General features: G+C 37.5%; 1 protein-coding gene across 3 annotated transcripts in view; it reads left to right on the plus strand.

The window, feature by feature from the left end:
* The window catches only part of SAMD8 (sterile alpha motif domain containing 8), a 122,498-nt gene that overhangs the window by 67,204 nt on the left and 27,744 nt on the right, over positions 1-27,550 (plus strand). The gene's annotated exons all lie outside the window — the stretch shown is intronic.

A 27,550-nucleotide genomic window follows, 5' to 3' on the forward strand; every position in this document is an offset into this window, starting at 1 on the left:
TAATTGTTAAATAACATGGTTTGGTGAAGTGTTTGACTAGCCACGTCTCATATGTTGTTTTATAACTTTTTATGCAGTTACAGGTTTACAAAGTTGTTGGCTTTTCAAAACAAAGTTTTAATCAGGTATTTCTAGTCTAAATGGGTATCTTAACAGTTTAATCTTAATGAGATGATAATTTACTTATTGCAGCTAGTTACTAAATTAGTGTATGTGTATACACTATATGTCATATTTTCAAATGCTCAGTGGACTGATAATTATTTCTTCAAAGGAGAGATGAATTCTTAGCCTTGCTTTTAGCTATTGTTAAAAAATTAGCTCCTTTTTCTTTAAATTAATATAGTTGAGAAAGTGTATATACTGTTGTTTATTTGTTTGTTTACCCTCACTAAACTGAGATTCTCTAGAGATCTTATCTTCATACTTAGCTCTAAATAAAAGTCTTGGCATGTAAAAATTTGCTGCACTGAATTGAAGTATAAAAATTCTTGAGATTACATCTTAATGTTAGTGCAGAATTAAAGGAACTTTTAGATGAAGTTGTACAGTTAATATATTAACGTGCCTAATAGTTATTTTGTCTTTGTTTAGCCTTGGCAATTTTCACAGCCACTTAGTTGTAAATAAAATCGTTTTTATGGTAGAGCAGTTACTCTTAGGCAAGACAATATGTATTACTCCCAAATAAGTCATTATGATTGCAATGGCAGAACATGCAGATATATTTAGATAATCATTTTTGATTTCAGTAGCATCTTGGCCATTCTGCAAAGACTCTTCACACTTCACAGTTCCTCGTAAGCATTTTTATTTTGTTAATCACTAGATCCTCAGTGCTTTTTCAAAACTTTGCCATAGATGATTTAGAGACATTTTCATGATTTTTCTTAGAATTGAAATTTGAACATTGTTTTGAGGAAACTGTTGAATCACAGATGTTCTAGTGAATATTATTATTTTGTCTTGTAACAGTAACCATATTAACTAGTTATTCTTAAAAAATTCTATAGGCCTTATACAATACTGTGGTGTTAATAGTAGGATGTACCTAGCATGGTCATTATCATGACAGTGGTTCTTATTTACGTGTTTGTGCTTCTCTTGGCTTTGAGAAATCAGGAGGTTAACTTAGGCACCCTTTGAGAACATTTCAGTGTTTATATGCTGCCTTTTTCATTGTCTGGTAATTTACCATCTGCAGATGTGGATATAGATTTGTGATGTACCTTTACCCTCTCCTACCATACACATAGCACCATCATTAGTGGATCTTAATCTCCCTGACTTCAGGCTTCTATATTTGAAATGTTTTGTTACTTCACTAAATTCTGCACCCTATTAGTAGTAAAGTCACCGCACTGCAGAATGTAACATAATGTAAGTGTATCTTGGCTTTTGCTTGGGATAGTAGAAACCAAGAAAACTTGGTCATAGTAGTTGCAGCATAGAGTTTCACCATTAAATAGTGCTTTATGATATGAGCCCTATAAGAATGTTGTGGAGGCAGAAACCTATTTTTATATTTGTCTTGAATATTTATTGTGAGTTTTTGTATAGCTTTTGAATTGTGGCTGAGACAAGAGAGGTGGTAATATGTCTATTATCTTGACCCTCTTTCTGTTCTCTTAAAGTTCTTGATAGGTAAGAAATTCTAGTATGAAGTGAGAACCATGAATTTAGGTTCTTCCTGTAAGTTAAACTGTGTTACTGAGTTTCTGGAGATGCCTGCAAGCTGGTTTTAGTGTGGAACTTTGAGAATAAATTAAATTGATGTCAGTTGCATCAATGTAAATTGGTATGAAAGTCAAAGATTCCCAGAATCATACATTGAATTTTGGAGCCAAATCCATTGTATTTGCACAATATTGTAATGGAGCGTGAAGTCTTGAGCCAGTTTTTCATTTTCCATTATGCTGATTTGATTTAGAGGTGTAGCATATTTAAAAATCTTTACCAGTCTGTCAAACCACTACTAGCCTGCTCAAATATTATTTTAGTGAGTAGAATAAGAATCTGAATTTTATATACTTCTTTACTGGTGTGCTCTGGCACGCAGCCAGGTTAAGTATTCTTCATCAAACTTACCAGTAAATTTTAGCCGTTGTGTAAAAACTTTTACTATAACTGAGGATGTAACCTACACAGTGTTGTCTATAAGATTCTTATTCATTGAACTGAGACAGTTCTGACTGTGATACAGAATTAGGTGCAACCTAACAGTGGAAATCTTAATTTAAATGCAAGTTGGAGCCAGAAAACTTTTGTGTTCTGACAAAAACATGACAACTTTTTTAATAACGGTAGATAACAGTGCATGGTCTGGGGCTGAAGTGCAGCCAAGAGAGTGATGATGTAACTGAAGAGGCAATTTAACATATTTCAGACGTGCTGCCCCAGACTCTACTGCCCAGGAGTGGGATATAGCAGAAGGGTAAAAAAAAAAAAATCACTGCTAGTACAGAGTGAAGTAAGTCAGAAAGAGAAAAACAGTTATCATGTATCAGCGTATATATATGGAATCTGGAAAGACGGCACTGATGAACCTGTATGGAGGGCGGCAGTGGGAGCATCAACATGGTGAACAGACTTGTGGACACAGTGGGGAAAGGAGAGAAATCAGGAGGGTAGCACTGAGACATCAATATCACCATATGTAAAATAGATAGCCAGTGGGAATTTGCTGTATGACGCAGAGAGCCCAAATTCAGTGCTCTGTGACACCGTAGTGGGGAGATGAGGAAAGAGGTTCAAGAGGGAGAGGACGTATGTACACCTGTGGCTGATACATGATGCATGGCAGAACCGGACACAACATTGTAAAGCAATTATCCTCCAATTAAGAATAAATAAATTTTTAAAAATTACTGCTAGTGTTTCAAATATGGTAGTAAGTGGTTCTGGGTCTTTGAAACTGTTTTGTAATTATAGCAGATTTATAGATACTTGGAAATGGTGCTTACTAAGAAACAAACCATCTTTTGATAACTGTAAAGAGAAAATAATAGTTTTTTGTTTGCTCAATGAAAGTCTTTTAATTTAAGATTAAACAATTTTAATGAGATTTTTAAAAAGCTGCATAGTCCCAAATACTATAAACTGAGAGCTAAATGACCAAAGTAAATCTTGTCCTCTTACATTTTGGTTTGCTTTCATAAAAATTACTTTTATGCTCTGACTTATGGATCTGCACACTGGTATAATTTGTCTCTATTACGCATATTAAATAAACTTTATTAGATAAAGTTGGATTTAAGCTTATTTTAGTGTGAGTGCAACTGTAATGTACAATTGCTTTAAGGAGAATAGATTAACATTAACTTCATAAAATTAAAAAAAAAAAATCTCTTCCCCATTTTTTGTCTTGGGACCCTTATGGCAGAAAGTGAAGAGGAACTCAAAAGCCTCTTGATGAAAGTGAAAGTGGAGAGTGAAAAAGTTGGCTTAAAGCTCAACATTCAGAAAACGAAGATCATGGCATCCGGTCCCACCACTTCATGGGAAATAGATGGAGAAACAGTGGAAACAGTGTCAGACTTTATTTTTCTGGGCTCCAAAATCACTACAGATGGTGACTGCAGCCATGAAATTAAAAGACGCTTACTCCTTGGAAGGAAAGTTATGACCAACGTTGATAGCACGTTCAAAAGCAGAGACATTACTTTGCCAACAAAGGTCCGTCTAGTCAAGGCTATGGTTTTTCCAGTGGTCATGTATGGATGTGAGAGTTGGACTGTGAAGAAGGCTGAGCGCCGAAGAATTGATGCTTTTGAACTGTGGTGTTGGAGAAGATTCTTGAGAGTCCCTTGGACTGCAAGGAGATCCAACCAGTCCATTCTGAAGGAGATCAGCCCTGGGATTTCTTTGGAAGGAACGATGCTAAAGCTGAAACTCCAGTACTTTGGCCACCTCATGCGAAGAGTTGACTCATTGGAAAAGACTCTGATTCTGGGAGGCATTGGGGTCAGGAGGAGAAGGGGACATCGGAGGATGAGATGGCTGGATGACATCAGTGACTCGATGGACGTGAGTCTGAGTGAACTCCGGGAGTTGGTGATGGACAGGGAGGCCTGGCGTGCTGCGATTCATGGGGTTGCAAAGAGTCGAACACGACTAAGCGACTGATCTGATCTGATCTGATGGGTATTATATTTTAGATTTTATACATCACTTGGAAATGGTAATTTTTAAAAAAATTTACTGGATACCAAATCATGAATAACTTCCTAAAACAGCACATATATTTATGAACCAAATTTCACCAATTGTTTTAAATTCCTTTCAGTTCAGTTCAGTTCACTGGCTCAGTCATGTCCAACTCTCTGCGACCCCATGAATCGCAGCACGCCAGGCCTCCCTGTCCATCACCAACTCCCGGAGTTCACTCAGATTCATGTCCGTCGAGTCAGTGATGCCATCCAGCCATCTCATCCTCCGATGTCCCCTTCTCCTCCTGCCCCCAATCCCTCCCAGCATCAGAGTCTTTTCCAATGAGTCAACTCTTCGCATGAGGTGGCCAAAGTACTGGAGTTTCAGCTTTAGCATCATTCCTTCCAAAGAAATCCCAGGGCTGATCTCCTTAAGAATGGACTGGCTGGATCTCCTTGCAGTCCAAGGGACTCTCAAGAGTCTTCTCCAACACCACAGTTCAAAAGCATCAATTCTTCAGCGCTCAGCCTTCTTCACAGTCCAACTCTCACATCCATACATGGCCACTGGAAAAACCATAGCCTTGACTAGACGGACCTTTGTTGGCAAAGTAATGTCTCTGCTTTTGAATATGCTATCTAGGTTGGTCATAACTTTCCTTCCAAGGAGTAAGCGTCTTTTAATTTCATGGCTGCAGTCACCATCTGCACTGATTTTGGAGCCCCCAAAAATAAAGTCTGACACTGTTTCCACTGTTTCTCCATCTATTTCCCATGAAGTGATGGGACCGGACGCCATGATGTTCGTTTTCTGAATGTTGAGCTTTAAGCCAACTTTTTCACTCTCTTCTTTCACTTTCATCAAGAGGGTTTTTAGTTCCTCTTCACTTTCTGCCATAAGGGTGGTGTCATCTGCATATCTGAGGTTATTGATATTTCTCCTGGCAGTCTTGACTCCAGCTTGTGTTTCGTCCAGTCCAGTGTTTCTCATGATGTACTCTGCATATAAGTTAAATAAGCAGGGTGACAATATACAGCCTTGACGTACTCCTTTTCCTACTTGGAACCAGTCTGTTGTTCTATGTCCTGTTGCTTCCTGACCTGCATACAGATTTCTCAAGAGGCAGGTCAGGTGGTCTGGTATTCCCATCTCTTGAAGAATTTTCCAGTTTATTGTGATCCACACAGTCAGAGGCTTTTTTCTGGATGTTTTTCTGGAACTCCCTTGCTTTTTCCATGATCCAGCGGATGTTGGCCATTTGATCTCTGGTTCCTCTGCTTTTTCTAAAACCAGCTTAAACATCTGGAAGTTCACGGTTGACATATTGCTGAAGCCTGGCTTGGAGAATTTTGAGCATTACTTTACTAGCGTGTGAGATGAGTGCAATTGTGCGGTAGTTTGAGCATTCTTTGGCATTGCCCTTCTTTGGGATTAGAATGAAAACTGACTTTTTCCAGTCCTGTGGCCACTGCTGAGTTTTCCAAATTTGCTGGCATATTGAGTGCAGCACTTTCACAGCATCATCTTTCAGGATTTGGAATAGCTCAACTGGAATTCCATCACCTCCACTAGCTTTGTTCATAGTGTTGCTTTCTAAGGCCCACTTGACTTCACATTCCAGGATGTCTGGCTCTAGGTCAGTGATCACACCATGGTGATTATCTGGGTTGTGAAGATCTTTTTTGTACAGTTCTTCTGTGTATTCTTGCCACTCTTCTTAATATCTTCTGCTTCTGTTAGGTCCATACCATTTCTGTCCTTTATCGAGCCCATCTTTGCATGAAATATTCCCTTAGTATCTCAATGTGTGGTTTTTGAAGACAGTGTATGATATTTAAAGTGGACAGTTATTTCAGACAGCTGTACTCCAGTATTTTAGAATATTTATGCACACACACGCAGGCACACAGACACACACAATCTAGTGAAACTACAATAAAAACCCAGCCTGCTTATTTATTTATATATTTATGTATTCCATTGCGGTTTATTACAGGATATTGAATATAGTTTCCTATGCTGTACAGTAGGACCTTTTTGTTTATCCCTTCCATATGTAATTGTCTGCTATTTGCAAACTCCCAATCCGCTGCTCCCTCCTCCACCTTGGCAACCACAGTCTGTTCTCTGTCTGACTCTGTTTCTGTTTCGTAGATTAAGTTCATTTGTTTCATATTTTATGTTACATATATAAGTGGCATCATGTGACACTTATATATCTGACTTACTTTGGTATAATAATCTCTAGGTCTGCCCGTGTAACTTCAGATGGCATTTCATTCTGTAAGAAAAATTCAGTATATTTAAATCACTATAATCACCATCTGGACAAAGACTTTGGTTCTGTAGAACACATGACAAGTAAAGGTTTTATTTTGTTGATAATGTCTTCATTATGTCTAAAAAACTGCATAATGATAAATTAGAAGCCATTTAGGTCTCTTGTGTGTTTGTGTAATTAAGACCAGGGGAGTGGTTTGTGTCTTTCCACTTATTGGTGCCTGTCACTTTAGGAAATTTTCCCAGTGAATTCCCAAATTGTCATAGTATAGCAGTTCTTTTGGTGTCAGCAATAATCAATTACATCAACCTATGACATACTTTTAAAATACGTTGGTGAGTGGTATGTTCTTGTTGAAATATTTTTGTTTAGTTAAATTTGATATTAAATAAATGATTGAGACACTCATGTTGACATAGAATTCTGCATTGGTTAGCTGGAATCACTATTCCAGCTTTGTGTTTCAGTTTTTGTTGCTTAATTGCACTATTGTTTCCCTTAAATATAATTCCACCTTGAGTAAAACCTTTATAAAATTTTAACGGTTGTTTTCAAATACTCATTTCTTTTGTATTAACAAAAGATTTCAAGATTTTGTATTAACAAAAAGATTTCAAGAGTTAAGAGTGGGTTTGATTATTAGTTGATAGATGACTGATGCTAATTTAATTTCAGGTGTAGGGCAACACCAGCAAACGGCGGAGTTGATGGGGGCAATACCAGCTTACATTTACTGAGAATTTCTCTTTGTCACACATGACTACAAATGCATTACTTGTATTAGTCCTTGTATTCTTTACAACAAGCCTGTGGAGTAAAGAACTAGTATTCTCATTTTACGTATGAAAATAGTGACTCCCAAAAATGTTAAGTAACTTCTGTAAGATCACATAGCATTTAGCTTGTGAATGGTAAATCCACAGTTTGAACCCAGGCAGTTTGATTCCAGAGCCAGTACATTTTTTTCTTTTCGGGGAGAAAAAAAAAGGACCCCACTTACCTGACCAGGGACTGATCCTGGGCCACAGTAGTGAAAGCCTGGAGTCCTAACCAGTAGACAACCAGGAAACTCCCATGACCCCCTACTCTTAACTACTATGCTTTGTGGTTTTTATATCAGATTCTGTGGTGGAATAGCTGTCTGAAATATTTAACTCTCTAGCTCGGGTTTCTTAAGCTGTAAATTAAGAAATTGTACTAAATCTTGCAGGTCACTTCCAATTCTAACATTGTAAGAATTCTTTCATCCTGACACAAAACATGATTTTAATATTTCTCATTATTCTTTTTGAAATATCTTGATCTGTTGAAACACAAAGGTTCAGTCATCTTCCAAAGTCACACTGTTAATGGATAATGGAGCTCAGTTTGTACTCAGATCTCTTATTATCTTGGTCTTCTTGCTATTTCTTTTATTTAGTATGTGTGTGTGTGGTTGCATTAATAATTGAGTTGAATTTATTTTCTTAATTTTCAGGTCATATCTGTTTGTGTGATATGCTTCAAACAAATGAGAAATGATATTGCTTTTTATTTTCTTAAAAGAACTTTTCCCCCCTGATTATCAAGTATTGCAACATGCTTATTGTATAAAATTTAGAAATATTTGATATAGAGAAAGAAAGAGTCCACCAAGCTATTGATAGCTTGGTATTTTATTTATTTTTAAATATATGCATATGCTACAAATGCTGTGTGCTTTTTAGGACACTTTCTCCTTTAAAATTTTTAAAAATTTTTTATTTTGAAATAATTATAGATTCATAGGAAGCTGTAAACAGTGCAGAGGAATCCCCATGTACTTTCAGTGGCCACATCTTGCATAATTATAGCACTATATTAAGACTAGGAAATTGACATTGACTCAGTGTGTGTATATGTATGTCATTTTTTCCTGAGCAGATTTCTGTAACCATTAATCTACTCAAGATATGGGAATACTTCATCACTGTGAAGATCTTCCTTGGGTTAGCCCCATCCCTCAACAAACTCTCTCTAACCTCTGACAGATAACATTTAACCTCTGTACTGTTTTATACCAGTATAATTTTGTCATTTTGAGGACAAATGAAATCATACAGAATGTGAGGTTTTAAGATTGACTTTTTTCGCTCAGCATGATGCCCTTGAGACCCCTTCTAGTGTGTGTATTCAAGGTTTTATTGCTGTGTTTTCCATAGTATGGATGCATCACAGTTTGACTATTCATATATTGTAGTATATTTTGTTTTTATATATAAAAATAATTTATAAAAACTCAGCAATTACAAGTAATGAAGCTAGGGACACTTGTGTATAGGTTTTTGTGTAGACATAAGTTTTCATTTGCCTGGGATAAGTGCCCAAGAGTACAATTGCTAGGTCATATGATGAAGTTATGTTCAGCTCTGTAAGAAATTGCCAAACTATTTTCCAGCATGGCTATATAAGTTTACTTTGTCACCAGCAGTGTGTGAGAGATCCAGTTTCTCTGCATTCCTGCCAGAATTTTTTTCAAAATTTATTTTAGCTATTCTAGTAGGTATATAGTGATATCTCATCATAGTCTTAATTTTCATTTCCCCAGTAGCTAGTGATGCTGAACATCTTTTCATGTGCTTATCTGCCATTCCTATATCCTCTTTAATAACATGCCTCTTCATATCTTTTGCTCATTTTTGTTTCTTTTCATCCTAACTTCAACCCTCATAATCATTTTACACTCTTCTGACAAGTATTCTTTCTAAAGCACACTCTGATTATATCATCCTCTTTTCCAACAATCTCTAGTGGTTCTGCATTATCTGTGGAGTAGTCTCAATTTGACCAAAGTTTCCATTATCTGGCCCTAGTATATATTTTCAACTTACTATACTACTATTCCCTGTGCCCTAAGAATACTAACAGTTCTCAATTGTTTTCTGTCTTAATACCTTTGCTCCTGTAGTTTTCTCTGCTGGTGCACGTTTTCTCCATCTCTGCCCAGTTTTTAAAATCTCAGCTCAAATGTTACTCCTAAGAACTTTTCTGTGATCTCACCAACAGGAAATAGTTCAGTTCAGTTCAGTCGCTCAGTCGTGTCCAACTCTCTGCGACCCCATGAATCGCAGCACGCCAGGCCTCCCTGTCCATCACCAACTCCCAGTGTTCACCCAGACCCACGTCCATCAAGTCAGTGATGCCATCCAGCCATCTCATCCTCTGTCGTCCCCTTCTCCTCCTGCCCCCAATCCCTCCCAGCATCAGAGTCTTTTCCATTGAGTCAGCTCTTCGCATGAGGTGGCCAAAGTACTGGAGTTTCAGCTTTAGCATCATTCCTTCCAAAGAAATCCCAGGGCTGATCTCCTTGAGAATGGACTGGTTGGATCTCCTTGCAGTCCAAGGAACTCTCAAGAATCTTCTCCAACACCACAGTTCAAAAGCATCAATTCTTCGGCGCTCAGCCTTCTTCACAGTCCAACTCTCACATCCATACATGACCACTGGAAAAACCATAGCCTTGACTAGATGGACCTTTGTTGGCAAAGTCATGTCTCTGCTTTTGAATATACTATCTAGGTTGGTCATAACTTTCCTTCCAAGGAGTAAGCGTCTTTTAATTTCATGGCTGCAGTCACCATCTGCACTGATTTTGGAGCCCTCAAAAACAAAGTCTGACACTGTTTCCACTGTTTCTCCATCTATTTCCCATGAAGTGATGGGACCGGACGCCATGATCTTCGTTTTCTGAATGTTGAGCTTTAAGCCAACTTTTTCACTCTCCTCTTTCACTTTCATCAAGAGGGTTTTTAGTTCCTCTTCACTTTCTGCCATAAGGGTGGTGTCATCTGCATATCTGAGGTCATTGATATTTCTCCTGGCAATCTTGACTCCAGCTTGTGTTTCGTCCAGTCCAGTGTTTCTCATGATGTACTCTGCATATAAGTTAAATAAGCAGGGTGACAATATACAGCCTTGATGTACTCCTGTTCCTACTTGGAACCAGTCTGTTGTTCTATGTCCTGTTGCTTCCTGACCTGCATACAGATTTCTCAAGAGGCAGGTCAGGTGGTCTGGTATTCCCATCTCTTGAAGAATTTTCCACAGTTTATTGTGATCCACACAGTCAAAGGCTTTGGCATAGTCAGTAAAGCAGAAATAGATGTTTTTCTGGAACTCCCTTGCTTTTTCCATGATCCAGCGGATGTTGGCAATTTGATCTCTGGTTCCTCTGCCTTTCCTAAAACCAGCTTGAACATCAGGAAGTTCATGGTTCACATATTGCTGAATCCTGGCTCGGAGAATTTTGAGCATTACTTAACCAGTGTGTGAGATGAGTGCAATTGTGTCGTAGTTTGAGCATTCTTTGGCATTGCCCTTCTTTGGGATTGGAATGAAAACTGACCTTTTCCAGTCCTGTGGCCACTGCTGAGTTTTCCAAATTTGCTGGCATATTGAGTGCAGCACTTTCACAGCATCATCTTTCAGGATTTGAAATAGCTCATCTGGAATTCCATCACCTCCACTAGCTTTGTTCGTAGTGATGCTTTCTAAGGCCCACTTGACTTCACATTCCAGGATGTCTGGCTCTAGGTGAGTGATCACACCATCGTGATTATCTGGGTTGTGAAGATCTTTTTTGTACAGTTCTTCTGTGTATTCTTGCCACCTCTCCTTAATATCTTCTGCTTCTGTTAGGTCCATACCATTTCTGTCCTTTATCAAGCCCATCTTTGCATGAAATGTTCCCTTGGTATCTCTAATTTTCTTGAAGAGATCTCTAGTCTCTCCCATTCTGTTGTTTTCCTCTATTTCTTGGCATTGATCGCTGAAGAAGGCTTTCTTATCTCTTCTTGCTGTTCTTTGGAATTCTGCATTCAGATGCTTATATCTTTCCTTTTCTCCTTTGCTTTTCGCTTCTCTTCTTTTCACAGCTGTTTGTAAGTCTTCCCCAGACAGCTGTTTTGCCTTTTTGAATTTCTGTTCCATGGGGATGGTCTTGATCCCTGTCTCCTGTACAATGTCACGAACCTCAGTCCATCCGGCACTCTATCTATCAGATCTAGGCCCTTAAATCTATTTCTCACTTCCACTGTATAATCATAAGGGATTTGATTTAGGTCATACCTGAATGGTCTAGTGGTTTTCCCTACTTTCTTCAATTTCAGTCTGAGTTTGGCAATAAGGAGTTCATGATCTGAGCCACAGTCAGCTCCTGGTCTTGTTTTTGCTGACTGTATAGAGCTTCTCCATCTTTGGCTGCAAATAATATAATCAGTCTGATTCAGTGTTGACCATCTGGTGATGTCCATGTGTAGAGTCTTCTCTTGTGTTGTTGGAAGAGAGTGTTTGTTATGACCAGTGCATTTTCTTGGCAAAACTCTATTAGTCTTTGCCCTGCTTCATTCCGTATTCCAAGGCCAAATTTTCCTGTTACTGCAGGTGTTTCTTGACTTCCTACTTTTGCATTCCAGTCCCCTATAATGAAAAGGACATCTTTTTTGGGTGTTAGTTCTAAGAGGTCTTGTAGGTCTTCAACTTTAGCTTCTTCAGCATTACTTGTTGGGGCAATTCTCTTTTTTATTTTTAGCAAGTTACTTAAGTAAGCACTTTATTAGCATTCTTCAGAGGGTTAAATAAGATAATAGATATAAAGAACTAGCAGCTGTAATTCCTTTTATCTTTTTAAGAAATGACTTTCTTCAATACCCACCTGTAAAATCTTTCAGGGTAGGATCTGCTTCAGATTTGTCTAGGTCAATGCCACATTGCCTAGTATGCCTTCAGATAGCAGGTGCACAGTGAATATCCAGTTGATGAACAAATGTAACAAGAGGGCATCTTAAGACTGTCCCCAGTGCCGTCCTAGCTGACAGCTCTATGCAGCAGGCAGTAAATGTTTGGGAGTGAACAGTGCAAAATTTGTGATTCACAGAAAGCCATCATCATCAGGCAGTCTCATTACTGTAATCATTTTTTTAAGTTTTTTTTTTTTTATGTGGGCCATTTTTTATTTTTAATTTATTGCAAAATTGCTTCTGTTTCCGTTTTGGTTTTTTAGCCATGAGGCCTGTGGGATCTTAGCTCACTGACTAGGTATAGAACCTGCACCCCCTGAATTGGAAGGCAAAGTATTAAGCACTGGACTGCCAGGGAAGTGCCTCATTAATGTAATCTTTGATGTAACTGAAGACCTTTGATAAATTCTTCTGCTGATAACTAGAAAATATTCAGTATTTATAAGCATCAAGCTCTGCAAAACTACATGCACCCTTAGCTCTTGTGAGATGGTGTGGTGTAATGAATAAGCAGATGGACTTTGAAATCAGATTGTCTAGGTTGGAGTCTTGTTTGTACTAGTTACTAGTACAAGTTTCTCTGTTTCAGTTATCTGTAAGATGAGAAAGATAATATCTATCTATATGGTTGTTGAGAGGGTTATTTGAGCATATTAGTAAAATATTTAGAACATGCTGGCACTTTGTAACTGCCTTAAATGTTAGCTGATCTATTTAACAGATATGTTATTACTTCCTGAAAATACACTGAAAAGAGTTTAGAATTAAAGGGAGTGAGTTAGGTATATAGTTAGTTGACCCTTGAGCAACAAGGGTTTGAATTGTACAGGGGCACTTATTTGTCAATTTTTTTCAATAGTAAATAACTGCAGTTGATCAAATCCCTGGATGCAGAACCATGGGTATGAAGGAACTGCCCATTTGGAGGGCTGGCTAGAGGTTATATGCAGATTTTTGACAGAACAGAGGGTGGGCATGTTATTTTTAAGGATTAACACTGCTGCTGCTGCTGCTGCTAAGTCACTTCAGTCGTGTCCGACTCTGTGCGACCCCATAGATGGCAGCCCACCAGGCTCCCCTGTCCCTGGGATTCTCCAGGCAAGAACACTGGAGTGGGTTGCCATTTCCTTCTCCAGTGCATGAAAGTGCAGATGTCAAATACCTTGTACTTGAATATCTTGCCCACCATATCCCTGTACCACTGATTGGATGCCTCATTGTGCTATGCTTAGTCACTCAGTCGTGTCCAACTCTTTGCAACCCCATGGACTGCATTGCAGCCCGCCAGGCTCCTCTGTCCATTGGGGTTCTCTAGGCAAGAACACTGGAGTGGGTTGCCATGCCTTCCTCCAGGGATTCTTCCCAATCCAGTGATTGAACCCAGGTCTCCCACATTGCAGGTGGATTCTTTATCGGCTCAGCTACCAGGGAAGCTCGTGTATATGTTTATATTTTATTCAGTTGTATCATGCAGATTATACGAGAGACAACAACTCAACATAAAATCAGCCAGTGTATAATAGGTGTGCACAGTCACCTCAAAGTGTATAAGAGGTGTGCACAGTCACCTCAAAGATTAGTTATCCAAGCCAGAAGTAGAAGAACAAACAGAATTAGATTGAGTGATGTAACATAGTGCTTTGAAACTCTTGGTATGTATCAGAATCACTTGCAGAACTTTTAAAAATGTATAGGTGTAAAGCTCCTCTATCCTGAGAGATTCCGACTCACTTGTCCTGTAGGGGGGCATGGGGATTGTTGGGACAGACATGTTTTTAAAATTTAGATTATTCTCATATACAGCCAGGGTTGAAAGCCATCATATATGTAGTTTACTTAGAGCATAGGCAGAGGAGGAGTCAGAGAGAGTTGGCTTTTTATATCCTGCACTGTGCAGAAGAGAGACAAACAAACTGGGAGATAGAAACAGCCTTTTCTAGATAGGTACTCACTGTGTGGCACAGATGGTACTTTAGGTCTCATAAGAGTCTGGATTAAATTTTGCTTAATAGCATCTGTTTTTCCTTGTTCTGATTACTTACTCTACAAGTAACATTGTGCGTACTAAATCAGCCTTCTAGATATATCCAAATTATAACGTTGTGTCTGAGACAAGGTGTTTGAGCATTCGCTCTAGACACTTATCTAGTGTCGGCATTCTGGTTGTGATTTTGCTGTTAGTCTCCCTTGGTTTTGATGAACTTTAGAGGTACTGACAAGGTCATATTTTGAAGCTTCAAGACTGGATACCAGATCCTGGTTCCTTGTGAATTTACCAAGTTAGTGACCAGGGGTTGTCTCTGGGGAATTAGACATTCTAAATTTCTTGATTTAAAACTATTCTGAAGTCCTGAAGAATTTTTAATAAAATTTTGTAATTAAAATAGGCATAAATAAAAGGAAAATTTTTAATCTTTTTAAGAGTGTGTACTTTCAACAATGAAATAACCAATCTAAAAGCAGGATTTTGTTTTATTTTTTTTAATGATCTTGTTCAAAAAGGCTTTGGGAATTGAGTTCAGTTATTTTGATTACTGCTACTTTTTTGCACATTCATTTAATAATACTTATTGAGAACCTATTATGCGCTAATCACACAGACCTTAATAGTGTTCTTGGTAATCCATACTATCTTCTGTAAAAATAAAACAAAAATAACCTAACAAAAGCCCACTAAACTTTCTTGCTGTCCTAGGTATTAGATATTTTTTTGTTGTTTACTAAATACATTCTTATTTTCCTTTTTCTCCCCCTTTCTTTAATTTTTACTGTGGTATTTGTGTATTTTTCTTATTCTTGATATTGTTGAACCTAACTAATAGATGAAATGGCCAGATATGAATATTTGCTTTATTTACATTTTTAATGGGACATTTTATTACTCTAAAGTCCTTTTCTACTGACATAGTGTTCTTGGTTGAGGAAAAGATAGTTGAATAGCCTATTGTAATAAAACATGTCATTCATTCCAAGGATAATGGTATATAAATTTAATAAGAAGAGCAGATAAAACCATATCGTTCTTAATTAATTTACCAGGAAATTAAAGGAAACAGCATAAAGTTATTTGCCTTACCTAGAATTTTACCAGATTGTGGACCTTATGAGTTAGTTTGAAGCCTTTAACTTTGGGTACTTTACTTGCTTTGAAAGATGACAACTTGAAAGACTGAAGGGCTAAAATGATTATATTCAGTCAGGGTTCAGTTATAAGAGACAAACTAGTCTGTGGACTGGGCTGCTGAGAATGACTTCTATTGTTTTGTTTTGTTTTTCGTTTTGTCTGTGCCAGATCTTAATTGCTCGATGTAGGATCTTTTAGTTGTGGCATGCAGACCCTTTAATTGTAGCTTGTGGGATCTAGTTCCCTGACCCGGGATCAAACCTGGACCCCTACACTGGGAGCGCAGAGTCTTAGCCACTGGACCACCAGGAATGACTTCTAGAACAAGATTTGAACAAGCCTGCTAGCGGAGTGCTACCTTTGCCGCAGTTAGCAAAGGTAAATATTAGGGTATCAGAAGGCCAGTATGGAACTGTTAAAGAACACACCATTTGAACAACAACCATAACAGACCAATTCAAAAACGAGCAAAAGACTTGAATAGACATTTGTCTAAAGAATATATACAATTGCCCAGAAAGCAAATAAAAAGATGCTTAACATCCCTAGTCATTAATGGGACTCAGATCAAAATTACAGGAGATACCACTTCATACCCATTAGGAGGACCATTATTAAAACCAAAAATCAAAAAAAAACAAGTGTTAGTAAGGGGTGTGGAAAATTAAAACACTTGTGTGTTGCTCTTGGGAATGTAAAATGATGCAACTGCTTTGAAAATGGTATGATGATTCCTGAAAAAATTAAGCAATTACTCAAATGACCCAGCAATTCCACATCTGGGTGTATACTCAAAAGAGGTGAAAGCAAGACTTGAACAGATATTTGTATACACTCATGTTTATAGCAGCGTTATTCACAATAGCCAAGAACTAAAGGCCACCCAAGTGTCCATTGATGGATGAATGAATAAACAAAATGTGATATATACATACAATGGAATATTATTTAGCCTTAGAAATGAGAAAGGTTCTGACATATGCTAAAACATGGTGAACCTTGAAGATACTCTGCAAAGGAGAATAAGGCAGACACGAAAGGACAAACACTGTAGGATTCCACTGGTTGTGTCTCAATTCAGTGCAGCTCAGTCTCTCAGTCGTGTCCAACTCTTTGCAACCCCATGGACTGTAGCACACCAGGCTTCCCTGTCCATCCACCAACTCCCGGAGCTTGCTCAAACTCATGTCCATCGAGTCAGTGATGCCATCCAACCATCTCATCCTCTGTCGTCCCCTTCTCCTCCCGCCTTCAGTCTCTCCCAGCATCAGAGTCTTTTCCATTGAGTCAGTTCTTTGCATCAGGTCGCCAAAGTATTGGAGCTTCAGCTTCAGCATCCGTGCTTCCAAGGAATATTCAGGACTGATTTCCTTTCGAATGGATTGGTTTGACCTCCTTGCAGTCCAAGGGACTCTCAAGAGTTTTCTCCCAACACCACAGTTCAAGAGCATCAATTCTCAGTGCTCAGCTTTCTTTACAGTCCAATTCTCACATCCATACATGACTACTGGAAAAACCATAGCTTTGACTAGATGGACCTTTGTTGGTAAAGTAATGTCTCTGCTTTTTAATATGCTGTCCAGGTTTGTTGTACTTTTTCTTTCAAGGAGCAAGAGTCTTTTCATTTCAAGGCTGCAGTCACCATCTGCAGTGATTTTGGAGCCCCCCAAAAATAAAGTGTGTCACTGTTTCAATTGTTTCCCCATCTGTTTGCCATGAAGTGATGGAACTGGATGCCATGTTCTTAGTTTTCTGAATGTTGAGCTTTAAGCCAACTTTTTCACTCTCCTCTTTCACTTTCATCAAGAGGCTCTTTAGTTCTTCACTTTCTGCCATAAGGGTATTGTCATCTGCATATCTGAGGTTATTGATATTTCTCTCAGCAATCTTGATTCCAGCTTCTGCTTCATCCAGCCCAGCATTTCTCATGATGTACTCTGCATGGAAGTTACATAAGCAGGGTGTATATACAGCCTTGATGTACTCCTTTCCCAATTTGGAACCAGTCCATTGTTCCCATGTCTGATTCTAACTGTTGCTTCTTGAAATGCATACAGGTTTCTCAGGGGGCAGATAAGGTGGTCTGGTATTCCCATCTCTTTAGGAATTTTCTTAAAATTTAAGGATTTTAAGTTTATTGTGACCCACACAGTCAAAGGCTTTGACGTAGTCAATAAAGCAGAAGTAGACGTTTTCTGGATACTGGTTGTATCTAGAATAATAGAGACAGAAAATAGAATGGTGTTTGGCAGGAGCACGAGGGAAGAAACAGTGGAGAGTTTTCATTTTGCATGATGGAAAAGTTTTAAAAATAAGTGGTGGTTAATGATTGAACAACAATATAGATGTACTTAAATGCACTGAAGATTTAAGTGCTACGCGCTTAAAAATGATTGAAACAATAAAATTTCAGGTATGTATAGTTTAACACACACAGAAGAAACGTATCATCATATATGTGATGCAGGCATTGGAAAGTCAGTACTGCTGCTCTACAACTGCAGCTGCTTCCAGACAAAAAGTGAGTGATTGTAAACTGGAGAATTACATACACACTCACACCCAACATTTCCATAATCTTTCTTGCAGATACCAAACTTTAGAAAAATGTGGCCCCTACTTCACTTTCTGCTTTTGATACTGTGCAGGGGTCCCTGTGGGGTTCCTGGGCACAAAGCCCTTCTGTGTCTCGCATTTCTTTGATTATAGGAAACAGCCTTCATTCATCTTCCGTCACCTTCCCTGAGTCCCAGTGGGCAGATTCAAGCAGTTGTTAATTAGGAAAGGGATGGGAGACCAGGGAGAAACAAACAGCCCAGAGCAGCCTTGGGGCAAGGTCCTATTTCCCTATCAGAGGATACACACGACACCATCTTTGAGCTGTTTTGCAGATACTGAAACCCCCTCCAGGTGGGAGAAGTTAATGATTAACAATGATATTCTGTCCACTAGCATGTAGACCCCAGACCAGTTGGACCTGAAGGTTCATGATGCTGACTCCTACTTACCTCACCATCAACCTATCAAAAGAATGTCTAGGAGCTGATCACACCCTCTTGGACAATTACTGTAAAATTTCTCCCTGTCTTCCCCAAGTTGGGACAGATGGTTTTGAGGGCATTTGCCTGCTGTTTCCCATTTTGCCTGGGAAAGCAGTAAAGCTGTTCTTTTCTACTTCAGCCAAAACTTTCTCTGAGATTTGATTCAACACTGGTGTACAGAGAAGCTCAGCTTTCAACATCACTTTTCCACATCTCATGTCAGAGGATATAGTTGGCTAAACTTAATTCACATTTAGAACCTTAGTGGCAAGGGATCCTGGAGGATAATTTTTAGTTTTTTAACCTCTGTAGTACAAAAAACAACTGGAGGGAGATTGAAAAGGATGCTGAGTGCCATTTCACCGTATTTGTCACAGACACTGAGTCAGTAGTGATTCACAGATAGTAATACTCCTTGCGTCAAGTCATCATTTCCAGTGGCCAGATTGTCCTGTAGCTGATCAGTCACAGAGATAGGGAAGGGCAAAACACAGAGCTTTAGTGAGGCAGAATAGGGAGAGTTTGTTGATAGACATTGTCTCTTTTTGTAGTTCTGGACTGATTGTGCTTGGTTTGTTACACCTAATATACAGTATTTACAGTTTTAATATAGTATTCATAACTGAGTTATTTATATTATTGTGAAGATAATAATTTAGTGCTTATCACTCCAGTGAATGCATACCACTCATTGATTAATGAATAGCTATGCTTCTGTTAAGAAATACCAGATTTGGGGAGGACTTCCGTGGTGGTCCAGTGGTTAAGACTTAGTCTTCCTAAGCACTGGGTGCAGGTTTGATCCCTGGTGGGGAAGCTAAGGTCCCACATGCCTCATGGCCAAAAAAGCAAAAACATAAGCAAGATTGTAACAAATTTAATAAAGACTTAAAAAAAAAAAAACAAATACCAGATTTAAAGTTCTTGTGTTTATGAAAGCTGTTTTCATTGTGTTAAGTATGGAGATAAGATCATAGGAAATAATGAATTATTTTGCTGTCAAGCTGTTGAAATCTCTAATCAATGTGAACTAAATTTGGAGAGAAATATTAATTTGCTAGTAAATGAACAAGTTGATATGCTGAAAATTGAATTTTTGAATAGGTTTCAAAAATTTGTCAGAGTCCATCCAAAAGATAAGATATCTGTACAGAACAGTCAGATACTTTAGTTTATGTATTATCTATGAGTTGGAACTAAGTTTGAGTAATGCCTGTTGGTACGATTCTGCATGAGTGGACTGTGTTCTCAGTGCCTTGTATTGACCTTTGATGACTAATTTCTTAATTGCAAAATAAACTGCTTTTAAGTTGTCTCTCAAGTTGAGATCTTTCCTTTATGTACCCATTAACATTTTGGACAGGCACCGTCATGCTTTTTGATGTGGGTCAAGCTTTTTGATGTGGATCAGGCTTTAATGACTACCTAGGAGTTAGTGTCCAAATAACATGTCAGAATTTTTTGATTCTGTTATTCTACTTCTAGAAATCTAACCGAAGACACTGCAGTACTGTTTGTAATAGTAATAAAATTGTGAACAGTTGCCAACATTGGGAAATCGGCAGATTATTGTATGGACATACAATGGAATGTCCTTTTCAAAGGATAGTTTGATGACATTAGACAGAACTCATGCAACAATGTTAAGTAAAAATGTATTACATGTGGCATGATTTCTCTGTAGAAATTTTATGTATAGAAAATACTATGTATGAAAGATAAATTAAAAAATTAAAAGTAGTAGTTCTTGAGGCAGGTGTAATTTTGAAATTATAATTTCAGTGTTCTTCAACAGATACATTGTTCTTCTGTATATTTTTCTGTCTTTATTATAGAAGTATATACTTTAACAGATCAAAACAATGCAGAAATTTGTAGAGTAAAAACCATAAAATTATGTCCTTAAGTCACCTAGCTAGGCAAATGAAGTCCAGTTTATCAACTTGTTCTCTTAAGGATTTTGTTTTTGTTGTCATATCTAAGAAATCTTTACTTAACCTAAATTCAAAAAGATTTTCTCATATATTATCTTTTAGAAGTTTTCTAGTTTTAGATTTTACCTTAGGTCTATAATCTATTGAAGTTAATTTTTATATGTGGTGAGAGGTATGGATTACTGTTTTTGCATATACATATTCATTTGATCTAGCATTTGATGAAAAGACTATTCTTTCTCCACTGAATTGCCTGTGCACAACTGTATAAAATTATATATCCATAAATATGTAGGTCCGTTTCTCAATTCTCTGTTCTGTTCCATTGATTTATTTTTATGCCAGTACTCAGTTCAGTTCAGTGGCTCAGTCATGTCTGACTCTCTGCAATCCCATGGACTGCAGCACGCTGGGCCTCCCTGTCCATCACCAACTCCCAGAGCTTACTCAAACTCATGTCCATGGAGTCGGTGACGCCATCCAACCATCTCATCCTCTGTTGTCCCCTTCTCCTCCTGCTTTCAATCTTTCCCAGCATCAGGGTCTTTTCCAATGAGTCAGTCTTGTAATTAGTTATCTAATCTTATTCTTTTTCAAGCTTGTTTTGGTTATTCTGTGTCCTTTGCATTTCCATATCAGCTTTTGAAATCAAGTTTATCAGTATCTACAAAGAAACTTGTTGGGATTTTGATTGGGACTGCATGGAATTTATAGACCAAATTTGATAAGAATTGATGCATGTCAGTGAAAATCAGTCGATCTAAGAAAGAAATAGAAAATTTTATTTGAGCCAAACTGGAGACTATAACCCAAGAACAGCATGTCAGAAAACTCTCAGAGCTGTTCTACCAATTAGAAGTGTAGGCATAGTTATGTGAGTTTTTGTGTTTGTTTGTTTGTTTTTTTGAGACAGAGGGCTGTGCATTAAATGACATATTATTGACAGTTTAAGACTCCATATCTAAAAGTCTTGTGGCCTCTTAACAAGATCAAGAAGGAATGTTATCTTTTAAGGAGTTGTCTTGTTGATGCTAGAAGAATGTTGCACTTTATGGCTGAGCAGGTGTTTCTGCCAATGGGGGAGGTTTGGTTGATGCATAATGCAGATATGCAGTTCTTGGTGGTGAAGGAAGAGGCCAAAGGCAGAGAAAAAAATTTTTTTTTAATTTTATGTTTAAATTTGTCTTGTCTTGCTGTAGAATATCAATGTTTTTGTATATAAAATATGAATCCTTGTAAAATACTACTGAATTTGATTTGCTGAGATATGTTTCAGATTTTTCCTTCTATGTTCTTAAGGCTTGTCAGGCTATAGTTTTATTTTTTTGTAATGTCATGTCTGGTTTTGGTATCAGGATAATACTGGCCTCATGGAATGAATTCAGAAATATTCCCTGCTTTTCTGGAAGAATTTTATTTTAGTAGTCTGTTTCTCCCAACTTCTGTGCCATTGTTGACATGTATTTTACTTAGGTATTTACCCCATGTATCTACCATTTCTGATATTCTTCCATGCTTTGCGTAGATTCTTATTTTCATATGATGGCATTTTTGTCCTGTGTGAAGGACTTCCTTTTCACATTTCTGGTGGTTCAGGTTTGCTGGAGATGAAATTATTTAGCTTTTGTGTGTCTGAAAAAGTGTTTATTTTACCTTTGTTTTTTAACAACATTTTACTGGTCATAGAATTATAGGTTGATTTTTTTTTTTTTTTTTTTCCTTTTGGTGTTTTAAAGACATTATTTCACTGTCTTCTAACTTCCATTGTTTCCTGTGAGGAATCTGCTATCATTATCTTTGTTCCTGTGTATGTAATGTATATATCTTCTCTTTTTACTTTTAAGATTTTCTCATTATCACTGATTTTGAGTAATTTGATTATGTTATGGTGTGGTATAGTTTTTTGTGTGGTTCTAATGTTTGAAGTTTATTGAGCTTTTTGGGTGTGAGTTTATAGTTTTCACCAGATGTTGAAAAATGCTGGCCATTGGTACTTCAAAATGTTTCTTCCTGTCCTCTCCTGTCTCCTCCCTTCAGGCCACATAAATGCATCTATTAGATGGTTTGAAGTTGTCCCACCTCTCACTGATGTTCTTTTCGTGTTGTTTCTTTTTCTTTTTTTTTAATCATGGTACAATATACATAGCGAAATATTGTAATCATTTTGAAGTCCATAATTCAGTGGCATTAAGTACATTTACTTTGTGGTGCACCCATTACTGTCATCCATTTCCAGAACTTTTTCATCATCCCAAATGGAAACTTTGTACCCATCAAACAGTAATTCCCCTTTGTCTCCTATTGCTCAGTCCCTGGAAACTACTATCTGCTTTCTGTCTCTCTGAATTTGACCTCATCTAAAGTGAATCATACAACATTCGTCCTTTTGTGTCTGACTTACTTCATTTAGCACAAGGTCTTCAAGATTCCTTTGAAAGACTGAATAATGTTCTCTTCATTTTAAAAAGCTCTCTCCTGTGTTTGATTTTGAATAATTCATATTATGTCTTCAAATTTACTGTGCCTCAGTAGTATCTAATCAGCTATTAATCCCATCCAATGTGTTTTTTATTACATATCTTTGCAATTTCATTTCTAGAAGTTTGAGTTGGATCTTATGTGTCCATATCTCTATTTCACTTTTTGAACATATGTAATACAGTTATCATATCTGTGTTAACATCCTTGTCTGATAATTTTATTATCTGTCTGTTCTGGGTCAATTTCAATTGATTTTCTACATGTTGTAGGTGAGTTTTCCTACTTCTGTGCATGCCTGGTCATCTTTGATTGGTTCCCAGACATAGTGATTTTACCCGTTGGGTGCTGAATACTTTTGTATTCCTATTAATATTCTCCCGCTTTGTTGAGGGATATAATTAAATTACTTGAAAACAACTCTGATCCTTTTGATTCTGCTTTTAAGATATGTTTGGCTGAACCAGAGACATGTTTAGGTTTAGGGCAGGATTTCTGCATATCAGCACCAATTCTTTGTTGTGAGGGACTGTCCTATGCATTGCAGAGTGTTTTAACAGTATCCCTAGTCTCTAGTCTTTAGATGAGCCCCTAGCTGTGACAACCAAAAATATCTCCAGAAATTGCCAAATGTTTTGGGGTGCCAGTTGCCCCCACTTGAGAGCTCCTGTTTTAGGGTTAATTTTGCCTTTCTACTATGGAAAGATCTTGCTGTGTACTCTGCCCAGTGCCCCATGAATCATGAGATTTTTTTTTTCCAGCCTGCTTATTTGCAGTAGGTGCTTTTAGTGATCTTGGGTGAGTACTAGGCATTATTATCACCTCTAATCTTTCTGGGTGGTTCTTTTTTCAGTCTTATTTGGTTTCCTCACATACAAGTGTTGATCAGCATTCAGCTGCCTGTTCAAGGGAGATTCTTTGCAAATCTCTGGAGTTCCATCTTAGTCTACGTATAGTGTTATAACAAAATTACTGTAGGCTGAGTGCCTTAACACATCTATTTCTCATGGATCTGGAGGCCAAGGAATCCAAGATCAAACTGCCAGCAGATTTGGTGTCTATGAGGTCTGCTTCATAGGTGGTCTTCTTTTATCTGTGTCTTTACAGGGCAGAACAGCTGAGAGAACTCTCTGGGGTATATAAGGGCATTAATTCTGTTCATGAGGATTCTGCCTTAATGACCTAATCACCTTCTAATACTATCCCACTAGGAGTCAGAACTTCAATACAGGAATATAAGCATTCAGTCTATATCAAGTTCTCTGTCTGTCTCCCCTCTATTATTCTATCCCGTGTACACTAACCACCTTGATTCCCCTAGACTTTCACTTCCATCGCCACTCACGTAGTCTGCTGGGCCTCACCCAGATTATATCCTACACCGCTCACTCATGGCAGGGGCAGTGGGGCTCACCTTGTTTCCTCCTCTCAAGGGTCTCCTTGCTGTCTTGTGCCCACTGTTTTGAAACTGGTTTTCTCTCCATATATTTTGTCTATATTTTGGCTGTTTCAGGTGGAAAAGTAAATCTGGTTTCTCTTACTGCATCTTGGTCAGAAACAGAAGTCCCTTTAACTGATAGTTGATTCATATTAATTATTGATTAAAGCTGAAAGTATTCTGAAATGTTTACTAATTTCTTCATTCTGTATATTTGTATGAAATCTATAGCTGTCATATTCTTCATTAAAAGTTTCCTGTTCCCTGTAGGTCCTGTGGTACAACAAAAATACTATGTTGTCCTGAAGCCTTTTATCATCTTCTAATATACCTCTTTAGTGCAGGTGTTCATAGTGTTAACTAAATATGGGCCTCTAACTGTATGTAGCAGTAGAGAATTAAAGGGCATGCCCTGACCTGATGAAGTACAGCAGGGCAATGTGTCATGCTTTTAGGGCATTGCCACAGCAGGTTCAAAGACTTCTAGGGAGCTTTCTTGTACGACAACTCATATTTTCTAGCAGCTGAAACACCGGCATCAAAGCCTGTTTGTTAGTTAAATTGAGGATATAAAGAACAGATTGTTAGCCAGATTGGAGGTGATACAAGACAGAAAAAAAAAAAATATGAGAGAGATCATTTTGAGCAGTGTATGAAATGAAACTCTACTGAAGAACAAGGCTAAAAGGATGGGAGTGACTTGGAACCCACTGGTGGTAAGCTGTTAGAAAAATGAGAAAGTGAAATAGAAATAAAATGACAGAAGGAATCTGGCCTTATTTTGTATGAGATGAGCCTCTCATACTTTTTACATTGTAATTGTTGCAGAGTTCATAGCATGTACTTGTTGGATATTCAGGGTTGAAGTAATTTAGTCAGAGAATACCTTGGGGAAAAGATATGTATGTAGTATGTAGGATGAAGCCATCTGGCTGTCTATATGTATTAAAATATAGAAAAATCATTTTAAATGGAGCTATATATATGTAATAAGTGATATAAAATTATATACATCAATGTGTGTAAACTCCATGAGTTGAAGTGAATAAATCATAATTCCCTGTCCTTTGGGGTGGTGATGCTATATTGTAGGTAAAAAGACTAAGACTGGAAAGCTGTTGTGGCTTTATACTGTTAAAAGCTTTGTTTGGAAACACTGATGTAAGGTTTCCAAAAACTAGGTTTGCTTTGTAGTAATCAAAATATAAACATTTAATGAGCATGTTTCTTGTTGGCTGAATATTTTTGATGGTGTAAAAAGTACTTATGTAGCTGAGTATTTGCCTTTTTCAGGTAATTATAAGTATTTGTGGCAATAGTTTGTGTTGGCTAGAAGAATGCAGAAATGGCAGCTTTTTACTTTTCCTCCACATAAGGAAGCATAGAAAGTTTTCATAGCCAAAAATGCTTATGAGGGAATGATAAGCACTAAATGAATGCTTATAAGGGAATGATAAGCACTAAAACCAGGAGTTACTACATCTGGGAGGAGAGAAGGGTATTGATGTTTTGTTTTAGTTTTTAAAACTTTTAAAATCAAGTTTAACACATGTAAAGTATAGCTCATAAGTGTACGGATTGATGAATATTCAGTGTATAACTACTATTCAAATTAAGAAACGGAACATATGTATTGGAACTGTTTAATTTTTTTTTTTTTTCCCCAAGCTGGGTAGTGGGCATGTGAGTATTTGTTGTGTCATTCTTTCTTCTTCTTTTTTAATGCTTTAAAGTTTACCTACTGTGTTTTTTAAAAATCATCTCAGCAGAAAATGTGGTCTTTAGTAATTTGGAAAATGTCAGAAAACCCACTGACTTTAGTTGTTGAGAAAGTACTTTAGGTTTTTCCATGTAAGCCTTTGTCTCCCATGTATCTGATAAAAGTTTAGAAGCCTGATACAGGCCCAAGTTACTGAACACTTTAAAATAGAAAAAGAACATAAACAGAACTGTGTGGGATCAAAGTAGTAAAAATTATTAGTATTTTTTGAAATGGTACATTCCTTTTATAATTGAAGTATAGGGAATTCCTTGGAGGTCCAGTGGTTAGGACACAGCACTTTCACTGCTGAGGACTCAGATTCAGCCCCTGGTCAGGAACTAAGATCCCACAAGCTGTGTGGTGTGGCCACAAAAAAAAGAAAGAAAAAATTACTATAATTGCAGTATAAAATATAGCCCCTCAAATTTGTGGGCATTGAAGTGTTTTATCACTAAATCACAATGATATTTTAAGAAGGAAATTCCTTATAAGTTCTGTAATGGAATATTCAAGGTATAGGAAGAAATGAGCTATTAAGATATTTATAGATATTTATATCTGGTAAAGATTTTATATCTATTGTAGAAATTATTTGTATAGTAGATAGAAATATGTCTCATCTTAAGGGGTTTCCTGAAATTAGTTTTCCATCTACCTTTGTGGGTTTTTGGTTTTGTTTTGTTTCTTTTTGGAATCAGTTGCTGTTCAGTTCAATCAGTTGCCAAGTTGTGTCCAACTGTTTGTGACCCCATAGTGCGCCAGGCCTCCCTGTCCCTCACCATCTCTCAGAGTTTGCCCAAGTTCATGTCGATTGAATCAGTGATGCCATCCAATCATTCCATCCTGTCGCCCTCTTCTGCTCCTGCCTTCAGTCCTTCCCAGCATCAGGGTCTTTCCATTGAGCCGGCTGTTCAGAGCTGTTAGTGATTGCCTTCCGCTCTTCCTTCTGAGCTGGGAGCTCATCTTTTGGTGTCATATCTTTTTGCCTTTTTATACAGTTTATGGGGTTCTCATGGCAAGAATCCTGGAGTGGTTTGCCGTTGCCTCCTCCAGTGGACCACGTTTTATCAGAATTCTTCACTGTGACCATCTGTCTCGGGTGGCCCTGCATTGCATGACTCATAGCTTCACTGAGTTATTCACGCTGCTTCACCACGACAAGGCAGTTTAGAGGCAGGAGAGATATTTATCCCTCAAACGTGAAGATTTCTAAAATTTGATTTATTTTCACATATGACACATCTTTCTGTATATTTCATTTTATGAAAGTGTTGAGTTATTTTTCTCAATTGTTCTCACCAGTAGTCTTTTTCTAATTAAGTTATGGCCTGCTATGGTATGGGAAAGCCACTTGTAAAATATTACCAAAAAAACATTTTATAAAACTGTTTGGTTATTAGCTTTTCCTCTGCTACTGAATTTATGTGTATAAACTTATTAGAATGTAAATCTATTGAAAACTACTCATTAATGAATAATTTTATTTCTTTTTTCTTGTCCAGAAGCCAATATAGCAGTGTGGATGAATAACTGTTTCTGGTGTATTTATGTGTTTAATCCTCAAAGAAGTTGTTAGGGCATGTTGAG

Source organism: Bos indicus, chromosome 28, assembly GCF_029378745.1.
Source record: "Bos indicus isolate NIAB-ARS_2022 breed Sahiwal x Tharparkar chromosome 28, NIAB-ARS_B.indTharparkar_mat_pri_1.0, whole genome shotgun sequence".
NCBI classification, from domain to species: Eukaryota; Metazoa; Chordata; class Mammalia; order Artiodactyla; family Bovidae; genus Bos; species Bos indicus.